Here is a 12967-nt window from a genome sequence, read left to right as displayed (position 1 = left end):
TCTCCAGCTAATACAATTTACCCTGTAGATTGCTTGACATGATGTCATGTCAGATGGTATTCCTGAAGACTGAAGTATTGATCAATGTCAAGGAACCATAATCATTCAGGATTAATATGGCAAAAATCACATTGCTAAAAGAAGGAGATTGCTGCTGGTAATCTGGTTATTGGAATAGACTAGAAAGACATTTTTAGAGCTATCACTTTGTGAAAGGCACCTTGGCCTGTGATGGGTTGGACTGCACATGAAACAAAAATTGAAGCAAGAATTATCATCTAATTAAACATTGGGAAATTCTCCAATATCTTGTAAGATTGTTCATTGAGTACATGGCCAAACATTAGAGAAGACTCTTAAAACTTAATTAACCTCTTATTTTGTCAAAGATGTTGAGTACTTAAGTGATATCTATCTATCTATCTATCTATCTATCTATCTATCTATCTATCAATCATCTATCTATCTATCATCTATCTATCTATCTATCTATCATCTATCATCTATCTAACTGAGAATAGCTTCTTCCCGACCATAGGTTCTCCTCCCTCTTCTCCTCACAGTTACCCCCCATCTCCCTCTTTCCCCATATCCACTCCCCCTCAGTTTCTTCAGAAAAGGTCATGCCTCCAAGAGATGACAGTCCAACAAAACAAAACAAGACACAAAATAAAACAAGATAAAATCTCTCACATGTATGCTGGTCAAGGCAACCCAATAGGAGGAAAAGTGTCCCATGAACAGACTAAAGAGTCAGTGATATACTTACTCCTCACTGTTAGGAGTCCCACAAAACCACCAAGCTAACAGCCCTAAGATACACACAGACGTTATAGTCTCTTTGGCATGAGAAGATGTTCTGCAGTTTATGGTAATGGAAACCTGGACAACAATGACCTATATTTTTATATAGTGATATAATGGATAACTTGAACCTTCTGTAAAAAGATATTAGTTTTTTTTCCTGTTTGATTTTTGACAACTTCTCATATGTGTAGCCCACCTTGTGATCCTCTTCAGCACCCCATTACACTCTCTAAGCCCGCTTTTACTTCCACTCACCTTTGTTTCCTCCTGTCTAATGGCCTCTTACTTATGTATTCTTTTTGTTGTTTGTCTTATCTTGTGTGGTCAGACAAAGCTGCTTCATGTTCATGAATGCAATGGTCATGGTATATTTAGAATGTGGCATTTCATAGCCCCTCTCCCCATCCTCCAGTCTCACAACATGTGTGCCCATTCTTCCATGATGTTCCATAGGCCTTGGGGAGGGAGATGCCAATGTGCGATGCAGGGATGGATGCTCAGCAGTCATTTATTCTCCACACCTTGACTCTCATGAGTCTCCACATCAAGTATCACACACCAGAAGAAGCAGCTTGAAAGCCATTTTTTCATCAGTCATAGAGCCTAGATGAGAAATCAATCATTCTGCCATGTGGCCTATCCCAACTGTGCTTGCAAGGACTTGAAAAGCTCATATCAGAAAGAGAGAAGTTGAATAGAGGAAATCGTATGCTTGATACCAAAAATTCATTTCTATGCATGTTCCCTAGCTGACAGGCCAGTGTCCACAAGCTCCCACCAGCTTGGGTCAGCTGTCTCTGTGTTTTTTTTTTTCCCCATTATGATCTTGACTCACTTGCTCCTGTGATCCCTCCTCCCTCTCTTCATCTGATGTCTAGGAGCTCAGCCCAGTGCTTGGTTGTGGATCACTGCATCTGCTTCCATCAGTTACTGGATGTGGGTTCTGTGATGATAATTAGAGTAGTCAATAATCTAATTACAGGGGCCCTCTGAATGTGGGTGACAGTTATCTGGCTGGATCTGTTTGGGGAGCCCCTGGCAGTGGGACTAAGCCTTATCCTGGGTGCATAAAATGGCTTTTTAAGAACATGGTTTTTAGGGTGGGATACCTTGCTCAGCCTTGACACAAAGGGGAAGGGGCTTGGTCCTGCCTCAACTTAGTATGCCAGACTTTGTTGACTCCCAAGGGAGGCCTTACTCTTTGAGTTGGGGATGGGGGTGGGGTGAAGGGAAGTAGAGGGTTGGAGAAAGAGAGGGAGGGGAACTGGGATTTGTATGTAAAATGAAAAAAAAAAACTTTTTAAAAAGTAATTTCAAAAAAATTCATATCTATGGGACTATGAAGTGCCTGCTATCCCAAGTTCAGTTGTGCTCAAAAATTGTGCTTTCTTCTTCAGGGCATAATTACTCTGGTAAATTCACACTTGGTTCTTTCAGGGAAAGAATAAGCTAAGACAGCAATTGAAAACATGTGCTTGTGATCTCATGAAGAGTTAAATTTTTGACTCAAAGTACCCTCTTCTTCATTCCAGAAGCTTTTGGTCTATGGTTTTAATGATGTACTGGTGAAGGATAGAAATTCTGCCTCATATACCATATTTGTACAATAAAATATTTTTTAGGGGAGAGGGGGGATAACTTGATACATCAAGACTCCAATTTCTTGATGTAAAATAATGAAGCCCAGATTATTTAAATGTATTCCTATAACCAAATTCAATTGTCTCTAACAATCCAATTCACTCTAGTTTCTTATCTCTGACTATGCTAATATTTAGTAAGCATAAATTAAATTCTGTAGCCTACTTAGAGTAATGCTTTCACTCCAAGATGTCTCTTTTGATTGGTTGCAACCTTTCCTTGCATACCAAGTAACATCAAAGACTCAGGGGAGGAAGCATGAAAAAGCATTTCCTTTCAATTCCTGAGTCAAGGGATTAGAAACCCCATCAGCCAGGTGGGGATTGCTTTAACAGTGAGCCTTTTGCAAAGAAGAAGGTTCAGTGGGAAGAAGGGTCACAGTTACTCCAGCCATCTGGATCCTATTGTGTGATTCCAGTTCCAATTCTAGAAGCCATTTCCAGAGCAATGCTGAAGCTTTTTGCTAAGAAACAAGATGAAAAGTTTTTTTTCACTCCAAACCAGGGAAAAATTTGGATTTGAGCTCTGCCATTCTGCAAAAGAAATTAATAAGAGATTTACATTTAAAATAATTCTATGAAGTTCATAGACTTTAATTCCTAAATTTGAGCTAAGAATTTTGAGACTTGAACTTATCTCCACAGTATCATAGACTCAGCCTGAGCCATCTGCCTGTAATCTTGTATCAAATCTTTCAAAGCCTCGATTCAAGCAAAGTATCAACAATGATGCCTCTCTTCTGCACAAGTCACCTTCCAGACACTCATCCTTATTTAATTTTCAGAGTTTCACTTTTAAATACATCAATTTTGCACCTAAACAACTGAGTTTCATACATGACTGACAATCTGATGTTAACAACTTTATTTTTAATATCATCATTAAGCAAGGTTCTAAGATATAAGCACCAGACTGGTAACTGTGTGTTCTAAGCAAAAGGGAAGTTCTTTGAAGGAGACTATAAGGAATAACATAAAAGAACATAGCTTATTACTTGATTTGAAAACAGACAGAAAACAGGAAGCTCTTTGGAAATTAAATAGATTTGGCTAGTGGGACTCTGTAATCACTGCTGAATATCACTGGCAGCAGAGGGTCCTAATGATCGCTTGCACAGGTAATCACTGCTGATGTATCTAATCTAAGAACCAGAAATGGGTTGGAAATGTTTACTCCCATCCTGGTCATAAGAAGGTAGGGAGAGGAGAAATATGTGCAGGCTGCTTAGTCTCACCAAGATTGTTACCAAGGAAGTCCTCTATCTATACAACTAGATATTGGACCTGGGAGAGATGAAGTATCTCTCTCTCTCTCTCTCTCTCTCTCTCTCTCTCTCTCTCTCTCTCTCTCGTGTGTGTGTGTGTGTGTGTGTGTGTGTGTGTGTGTGTGTGTGTGTGTGGTGGAGGTCTGGTAACACATTTGGGTGTCAATCCTGCCTTTTACCTTTTCTGTAGAGGGATGTCTTTGTTGTTCACTGCTGTGTAGGTCTGACTAGCTGCCCAGTGCACTTCTGTGATTCTCCTGTCTCTGCCTCCCACCTCACCACGACAGCACAGAGATCACAAACATGTGCCACAGTGCCCAGATTTATGTGAGTTCTAGGGATTCAAATAAGATCCTCACACCTATGCAACAAGCACTTAGTTACTGAGCCATCTCTCCAGCACCTGAACTGTCTGTCTTTAATCAAGCAATACACAATGCCCTAATTAGTAGAGTGATTTAGAATCAGTATGAGGGACTTCACCATGGATTATTTTTCAAACTTCATTTGTAATACTTTTGCTTTATGTGTTCACATAGCACACACTTCTTAAGTCATGAAGATTTACCATATCATCCATCCTCATTTAGGGGAAGCTCATTTTCCCATGCTACTGTCTAGAACTACCTGATGCAAAAAGACTCAATTCCTACTGAAACAATATTTGATTCTTTCTATATCTGTTTCTTAAGCTGAAATCTTTGATGCCTGACATCTTCCCTTCCCCCTTCTTTCTCCCTCTTGATTAGAACTAGGCCAGGACATCATTGGTACTTTTGAGGACAACAAGAAATTAAAATTAGTCAATCACTTCATGCCTTTGCCTACCAAACTAAATGACTTTAAACATTCTCTTTCTTCCTGATTTTAATGCCTATATTCATTTTGTTGTTCTAGAATTCAGGCTTTGTTTGTGCTGAACAAATATTTTACTGCTGAGCTATATCTCCAACTTTCTTTTTAATTTGAACCTCTGATTTTCTACCTCGTTTGCATTGTAAGAGTGAGTTATGAAAAACAATTATTTAATATTAATGATTTGCATATTTGACATTATTGAAGTAGAAAATTTCAAATCTACCACATATAACTACCATCTAGAATTAAAGAATGAAATCAACATCTATGTAGATACTTTATTCCATTTATTTCTCTATTTTTATTTATTTTTTTGCTGTATACTCTTAGTTATCAAAGTTTAGGATAAAAAGTATCATTGAAAAGAAGATAGAATGTTATATAACATTTTATTGTTTATTTTCTTGTTGAAATAGCTATTCATATCTCTGATTAGAGATAGTTCCTATATCTCTCATGTTTATAATTTTGAATATGAGGGTACTTCTTTTTCTACTTAGAAGAACCTATTCTTAGATGACAAATTAAGACAGAGGTAACCTACTAAGCCTGAAGGAACCCAATGCTTGATGCTCTTCACGACCCAAATAGGTGTAGATACTAAATGTAATACAGAAGTACAATAAAATTCTACTTTTCTTATATATAAGTCTCAAATTTCTTTAACTAAATGAATAAAATGATGTTTCTCCTACTGTGCTTGGTTTCAGGAAAGTAATGGAGATTCCAGAAACACTGTGAATTTCATTTATTGAATTTTAGGGAATAAACTACTTTGACATTAGTACAGTGGATGCTGCTCTACCCTCTAAATTAAGGAAACAGACACAAAGTGACTGCAATTGTGCTGCGAAGGTCTCAACCTGAGGACTTTGTTCTAGGTCCAATTTTTTAAAAAACGTTTATAAGTAAGAAGAGGAAAAAAACCGCAAATTGAGATAAAAAATCTCATAGTAGGTTTTCTCCTCTCTCAGGGTGAATAGATGTCTGTAATTTTATATATAATTAATCTAACTATTCTAGTTAAAATATATGTGATCTAATCACATTATGTAAAAAAACAACATAAACACAGGAATAAACAACTCATATAATTCAGGCTTCCTGGAAGAGAAGTAAGAATGAGAAATGAGTTGAGAAAGTTCTTCAGTAAATTCAAGGAAGATAGTGAATTTCAGATGTTCACTTCTCACTTTATTTTAAGTGATTTAGTGTTTGACAATAGTCACTGATAGACAACGAATTTCCATTTGATAAGAGTAAACGATGTGAAACGTGGCCACTCGAATGAAAATAAATAGAAAATTTTTCAAAAAAGAACTGATATTGTAGTTTTAAATAATTCCATTCAAGTTGATATTCCTTTGCCAGTAGCCACTGTTAGATTTCCCCAATATCAGAAAAAGATTGGAGACACAAAAAACCATAGTCAGAAGAATCAGATTATGGCTCAAGTTACTTCTGCATCTATTCCATCATTAACTTGCTCTCTCAGCAAATCTACATTAAAAAACCCACTCAAAGTCATTGTCCCATAGTTACTAATAACGCAATTAAGAAATAACTGTATGGCTAAATGCCAAAACATATGCTAGCATATTGCATGAGCTAAGGAGGTAGCCTCCCTGATACTATTTTTACTTTTTAAATTTTTTTTTTATTATTTTTAAGTGTGTGTGTGTGTGTGTGTGTGTGTGTATGAACTTGAGTGTAGCATCTGCACAGGCCAGGAAAAGGTGATAGATGCCCTAGAACTGGAGTTAAAGGTCATTATCAGTCACCCAATATAGGTGCTGGGAATCAAAGATCCTTTGCAAGAACAGTTTGATTTCTTAACTGGTGAGCCATCTCTTTATGCCCACTACTTAACTTTTTTAACCCTGTAATATTTCACAATTGAAACTTTTCTTGAAATTCCTCACAAATCATAGGGTTTTGTCATTTTTGATGTCCATACTGTGAAAGTTGCATAGACTGCTACTTATGATATCATTTTAACTGGATTTATTGATTCTGACGGTCTTGGCAGTCTAACTATTTTAGGCTTTGTGGGTATGAATAGAAGAGAAAGTGCTAAACCATTTTCCCTCTCTGAATTACCAAGGTGGGACCAATACCAAATCAAATTTAATATAAGTTTACACACTCCAGTTCTTTTGGGAGAGAAACCAGACCAGCCGTGCCACGTGAGATAGCAAAGAGGCAAACAGCTACCTGGGTCTTTGAAGTAGCCTCTGCATGAGGAAATTCAACACTCCAAGGGAAAGGCTGGCAGCCTAGCTTTCCAAAGATATTTTTTTTTCTGCTCCTAAAAACTCAGAATATTTTCTTCACATTTGGCTGAAACTTTGTAGTGAGCTCAGTCCTTTAGTTTATAGAGGGGCCTTTACAGAAATGGCATGATTGTTTTGTTCACGTTGTATATTTTCCATTATAATCAGTTGTTGTTAATATCTGCTTGCAATTTTACTGAAGAGAATTAAGGGAGAGAAAGGCCTACACATTTTATAGAAAAGAATTCTTGTAAAGCAGAACAGCTCTGGTGGAATCTGAAGTGGACTGGCAGGCGTCTGTGCCACCAAATATTTATTTTCCCCCTGTGTAGAGAATCGTTGGCTTTATTGGAAGTGTCAGAACTTTAGAAAGAACTAGCCACGTGACAGGCTATGTGCTGGACAGATTTCTCCCAAGCTAGCAACTGCGTTTGAAATGCTTCCAGCCAAAAGACTGCAAACATGTCACTGTGAGGTTCGTCCTTGTCTTCTGAGAAAGCCTCCGGCCTTTGGCTTCCTGGCTGCAAACTCCCCGTCTCCTTGTTTCTAGGATTTCAGCTCAGCACCATAAATTTTCCCTGAGAATATGTGAATTGTTTCACTTTTCAAGTCTCTAATGTGAAATGAATAATATTACTTTTAACACATGTATTCTATGAATTTTAGGGAGAGTGACCCAAAGTAACTCTCAACATACACCTTAACATTTTCCCCTAAGTTTTTAGAAGAAAGAAGAGTCATTTAAATTCAGATTGCAGAGAGTAATCCAAACACTCCCATGAGGTTATTTTTATTGATTAAAAGAAGTACTTTTTGTACATGAACATCCCTTCTAGATTTCTCTCTGTCTTTTCAATACCCTTATCTCATGGACTCATGCAGGGTGTTCATCAAGTTTCATGTTATTAATCCCTCATTTTAGAAATCTCATTTAGTAAAGTCAAAAGGAGGCTCAGCCATCCACTCTGCAGGACTCCAGGATGGGCTGATTCAGAGGGGCCAAACACAACGCTGCACAGACTTGCTTAATTATCTGTTAAATTATGTCTCTCACTCTTAACCATGTTCTTTTTCTCCACGCTTCTTGGGCAAGTAGATCCTGGGGCAAGAATATAGGAAGTCATTCTGCAATATTATATTTGCCCAGGGAAGAGTTACCGGAGCTTTGGATGGAGAGAAGGTTATGCATATTGCTCTGTCCCTTACCCCTGAAATGCAGCCCTGTTGTTCTTTAACATTTAAAACTTTCCCTGGACTGTGTGAGAAAAAAGAGGGAGCAAAGGGAGAACTCTTGAGTTAGCCCTGTTGCCAGTTGGCTGAAATGCTGATATGGGACTGAAAAAAAAAAATGTTTTTTTTTTTTTTCTTCCATTTTACCAGATGGAATCTATCACAACAGTCCACTTCTAAAAGGCTCTTGGGCTGGGCAGGGTGGAGTATATACACAAAGCATCAACCTTAGAGATGACAGGACCCCTGTTTCTAGGCATTACATCTGTGTCTGGGGTCGTGGATAAATAAAAACTGCACAAAGGACAAGTAAGTTTATCACCATTAATGCATGGGGCTCACACCTTTGCTTGCATGAGCTTATTCCCTGGACACAGGGAAAGGAAACTTCCCTCTTTGTCCAATTGGCCCAGCACGGCAGATGTACTGGCATGTTTAGTGGGTTACGGTTTTAGGTAGGAAAGTACTTTATGTCTCCCAAACCTAGCACACATATGTTTTTTTTAAAAGTATTATTCTTGATAAACGCTTGACTAAATGAAGAACAACACCTCTTCCATAGAATTAATGTTCTGAACGGGTTGCTAGGAGGTGGGAACCAAAAAAAAAAGAAAAAAAAGAAAGAAAGAAAAGAAAGGAAATAAAGTAAGCGAAAACCCAGCTCCTCTTGAGTACTTCATGTTTTTGTTCTTGTTTTTCATGAAAGACCTCCTATTTCCTCTTCCTGATTATTTACGTTACCAAGTAATTAGGTTTTCTTGTGCCTATGTGTGATATGTATTGTGAGGTCGTATGTGCATGAGAGTTACTGTATGGGCTCAAAACATCCTGAGGCTCTGCTGTTCACCTTTCACATTGTTTGTCGCAGTTTTTGCTGAATGCCATGTGTATCTGGCTAGCTGGCCTGGGAGCCTCTGCAGATTCCCATGTCTAATCCCCATCTCTCACAGTAAGAGCAAGGAGATGGCAGGTGCATGTTGCTGCATCTGATCTTAAGATTCTTCTGGGCATCCGATATTGGCTCCTCAAGTTTGCTCAATGAGATGGCAGATGCATGATACTGCATCTGATCTTAAGATGCTTCTGGGCATCCAATATCGGCTCCTCAAGTTTGTTCAGCAAATCTTTATCCACTGAGCCATTTCCCAAGCCCCTGTTATCTAGTCTGAAATAGGCTTTCAGAGAGGTATTGTAGACATGACGTTTTCTGACTTTATTTGTAGTTTATCTTTTGTGAAATGGGCACACATCTTAGTAATATTGTCTTAAATATAAAATTGTATTAATTGTATTGTGACACCTGTGGAAAACAAGAAAAAGCAGCAAAATAAATTATCTGCTAAAATAACAATGAAGTAATGTATATTACATGGAGAATGTGAAAACTTATTTCATATACTTTGATGATATCTGTTAGATGTTTTCCAATAATTAAAGGCAAACATAATGAGCTGTACATGAGATAAATAATTTGGATTCCACAGATTGGTTTTTATTTGTTGTACTGCGTTGTTATTAATTTCCCTTTAACTCTGCAATTGCCTGTATCATAAGAGTGGATCTTGATTGGCCAACATAAGAGAATGGTCATGTGCTTATCATGTCTTAATGCCATTCTTCATTCTTCTTTACCTCAGGAACAAAAACAATAATGATCAATAATGAAAGGCACTCTGACTTAGTTTAAGTGAGGCAGAGGAAGTGAACTATAGGAGTGAGTCACCAGGAAGAAGGTGGGAGCAAGGACCAAGCCTACAGTAAACAAGGAAATTCATGTAGGTTTCCTGATTTCCAGTTTCGCCTTAAAAAGATAAAGAGTGCCTGATCCAGTTGGGGGATCCACAGCTTTTGGTTCATAATTCATGTGTTTCCATTCATTCGGCTATTTGTCCCTGTGCTTTTCCAATCTTGGTCTCAACAATTCACACTCTTACATTCCCTCTTCTTTCTCGACAATTGAACTCCTGGAGCTCCACCTGGGGCCTGGCTGAGGATCTCTGCATCCACTTCCATCAGTTATTGGATGAGAGTTCCAGCATGACATGTAGGGTGTTTGGCCATCTGATCACCAGACTAGGTCAGGTCAGGCTTTCTCTCAACCATTGCCAGTAGTCGAGGCACCCAGGCAGTGGGACCCGGACCTGTCTTTAGTGCATGAGCTGGCTGTTTGGAACCTTGGACTTACACAGGGACACTTTGCTCAGCCTGGAAGGAGGTGACAGGACCTGCCTGTACTGAATCCACCAGGTTGAACTGAATCCCCAGGGGAGTCTTGGCCTTGGAGGAGATAGTAATGGAGGGGAGGGGATGGGGGTAAGGTGGGGGGCCGGAGGGGGAGGACAGGGGAACCCATGGCTGATGTGTAAAATTAAAACACAAATATAATAAATAAAAAAGAAGGAAAAAACCATCATAAAATAGTATGATAAAAATGGTAACTGTTCAGAATATCTATGTTGAAAAGTATAAAATGTTATATATATATATATATATATATATATATATATATATATATATATATATATATAATGAGTGGAATTCCAATAAAATTTGAACAGGATTATTTTTGTAAAAAAACAAAAGAAAAGAAAACAAAAAACAAACAAACAAACAAAAAATGATAAAGAGTGTGTAAGATGATAATTCCCTGTCTAGGACATCCTTCTTGGTATCTGATGTCTTTGAACAGTTTTAGGGTAAGATCAAGTTCTTGGAGGTTGGCTAATCAGCCTAATAAACATAGACTACAGGATGGTGGAGAAAGAAGAGATAGTCCAGGATGAGGCTCAGGCAATCTCTGATTGTGCAATACAGTATATGTCTAAATCCTTCTCTGTGGTTCCTGGGGGTCTGACTGTCTGTATTTCCTACTTATGGATGGAGCTGAATACAAAAACTATAGAAATACACAGGGAAGAGAACCCTGAGGGTCTCCATGTATATTATATTATTGTGGCACTGCAAAAATTAAACACAGAATCTTGGAGCTCAAGGACTGTGGAATCACCTAGTCCAAAGTCCTTTCATTTTTGCAGACAATTGCTTAGCCACACAAGAAAGGCAACATCACAGTTACCCAGGGCTCTTTGTTCCCCACTAGTATCTTCTTTCCATTGCATGAAATGAACTCTTCACCCAGAGAACTACTTCATTTTTTTATTCCCCCATTGTGAAACTGTCCTTTGGACAAAACTCATTAGAGCTTAAATATAAGCTGCAACATTTACTGTCCTCATGAGTTCTGGCTTGAAGATTTAACTATTTTTAAACCATAGACTTCTTGTCTGTTGAGTAGAGATGGAGGAAGTCTTACTTGACCTGTGTGATTATTAAGACGATGAGTAGGTGTGCATTTATTTTTAAGACCAAATGTCAATGATTAGAATAATCATTGTTTAAGCGTTTTTCATGAGTGGAATGTTTTTGATCAGTGTTCTTTGTGTTTATCCCCACAGTTTATGCTGCCTAGTCCTGGGCTAGAGAAAGATGGAGGACACAAAGGAAGAGACGTAAGAGGAGAAGTGAGAGGAGGTGGTGGGCTAGGCAGAGAAGGAAGGGAAGGAGGGATTAAAAGAAGACAGTGAAAAAGAAGCCACCAGAGACAAAGGTCCCATGTAGAATGAATAGGCAAACCATCAACCTGTGTCCTCATTGCAAACAAAAGAAGGGAAAGGTACCAATGGATTCTATCTCAGCAAAATGTTTCTGCCCCCTCATGAGGAAGACTGACCTATGCTGCTGGACTTGAGTATCAGCTCAGCAAACGCTGGATGAATTTACTTAGAAAACAAAGAACGCATTGAACTTCTATAGTAGAAGAATTATCTGGAACCAGGCAGACTGCTGCTGTCTAAAATTTCATCTCTGAATAGAAAATTTGATGCAGTTTAGAAAAAAGGCACAAAAATGAAAGACTTCCCTGGTGCTGGGTGTGAGACATCTATCATGGTAACAAATAGCTCTGAAATGTCCCTTGAAGTCTGAATGAAACCAAACTGCACTTAGCTTTTGTGCCTGGAGAGAGATAAAGAGTATAGAGATAAGAGTGAACTCAGAAACTCGGTTTGAAACTGAGAATATTCCAAATGTATCTGTTGCATAAAGATAGGCTACGGTTACTTAGGAGTGACCTTCTGGCACTCATGTCGTTTATTTTCAAGTAATTTATCTCAGTTGAACATCTTTGTAGCTTAATAACTCAAGCAGTAAAATAGGAAAATAAAGGTAAAAACAGGACTTCTTTTTTTGTCTATGTTTTTGCCTGTATTGGATTCGGGAGGAAAGTGCAAATTTAAACAGCCAGAAAAATAGCTATCATAAAGGTGAGGTTAGCCCAGAACTATAGCTATCATAAAGGCGAGGTTAGCCTGTGAAAGCTAAGTCCTTCAAGAAAAATAATCCTGGACCAGGGCTCAGAAACTGTGTTAAACCCAATCTCAAAGAAATCCTCTCAAGGGTCTTTTAAAATATATATCAAGAAAATATAAATATGTGAACCAGCCTCTGAGAGTGTGTTGATCTATCTTTTTATGCCTAACACATTTTTTGATGATATATTGAATATGCGTTTACTGGTCAATATTTCTCTCTCTTTCATGAGTGTTTGTATATGAGTTTATGTGAGACTACATGTGTGGTCATCAAAGGTCACCACTGAATGTCTTTCTCCATCACATTATACCTTTTATTGTGAGATAGGACCTCATAGATTTAGCTACTCTGGCAGCCTCATGTGGTCTCTAAAGCACTCTGCCTGCCTCCATCCCTCCAGTGCTGGGGATACTGATGTACAACTGTGCTTAAAGCTTTCAAACTTATTTTCTCATTCTTGTAGCTCTGGCACTTTTTTCACTGAGCTATTTTCCATAAGCCATGGCCAGAAAGTTTAGCAAAT

This window comes from Onychomys torridus, chromosome 20 (genome assembly GCF_903995425.1).
Source record: "Onychomys torridus chromosome 20, mOncTor1.1, whole genome shotgun sequence".
Taxonomy (NCBI): Eukaryota; Metazoa; Chordata; class Mammalia; order Rodentia; family Cricetidae; genus Onychomys; species Onychomys torridus.
This window is presented reverse-complemented; position numbering follows the sequence as displayed.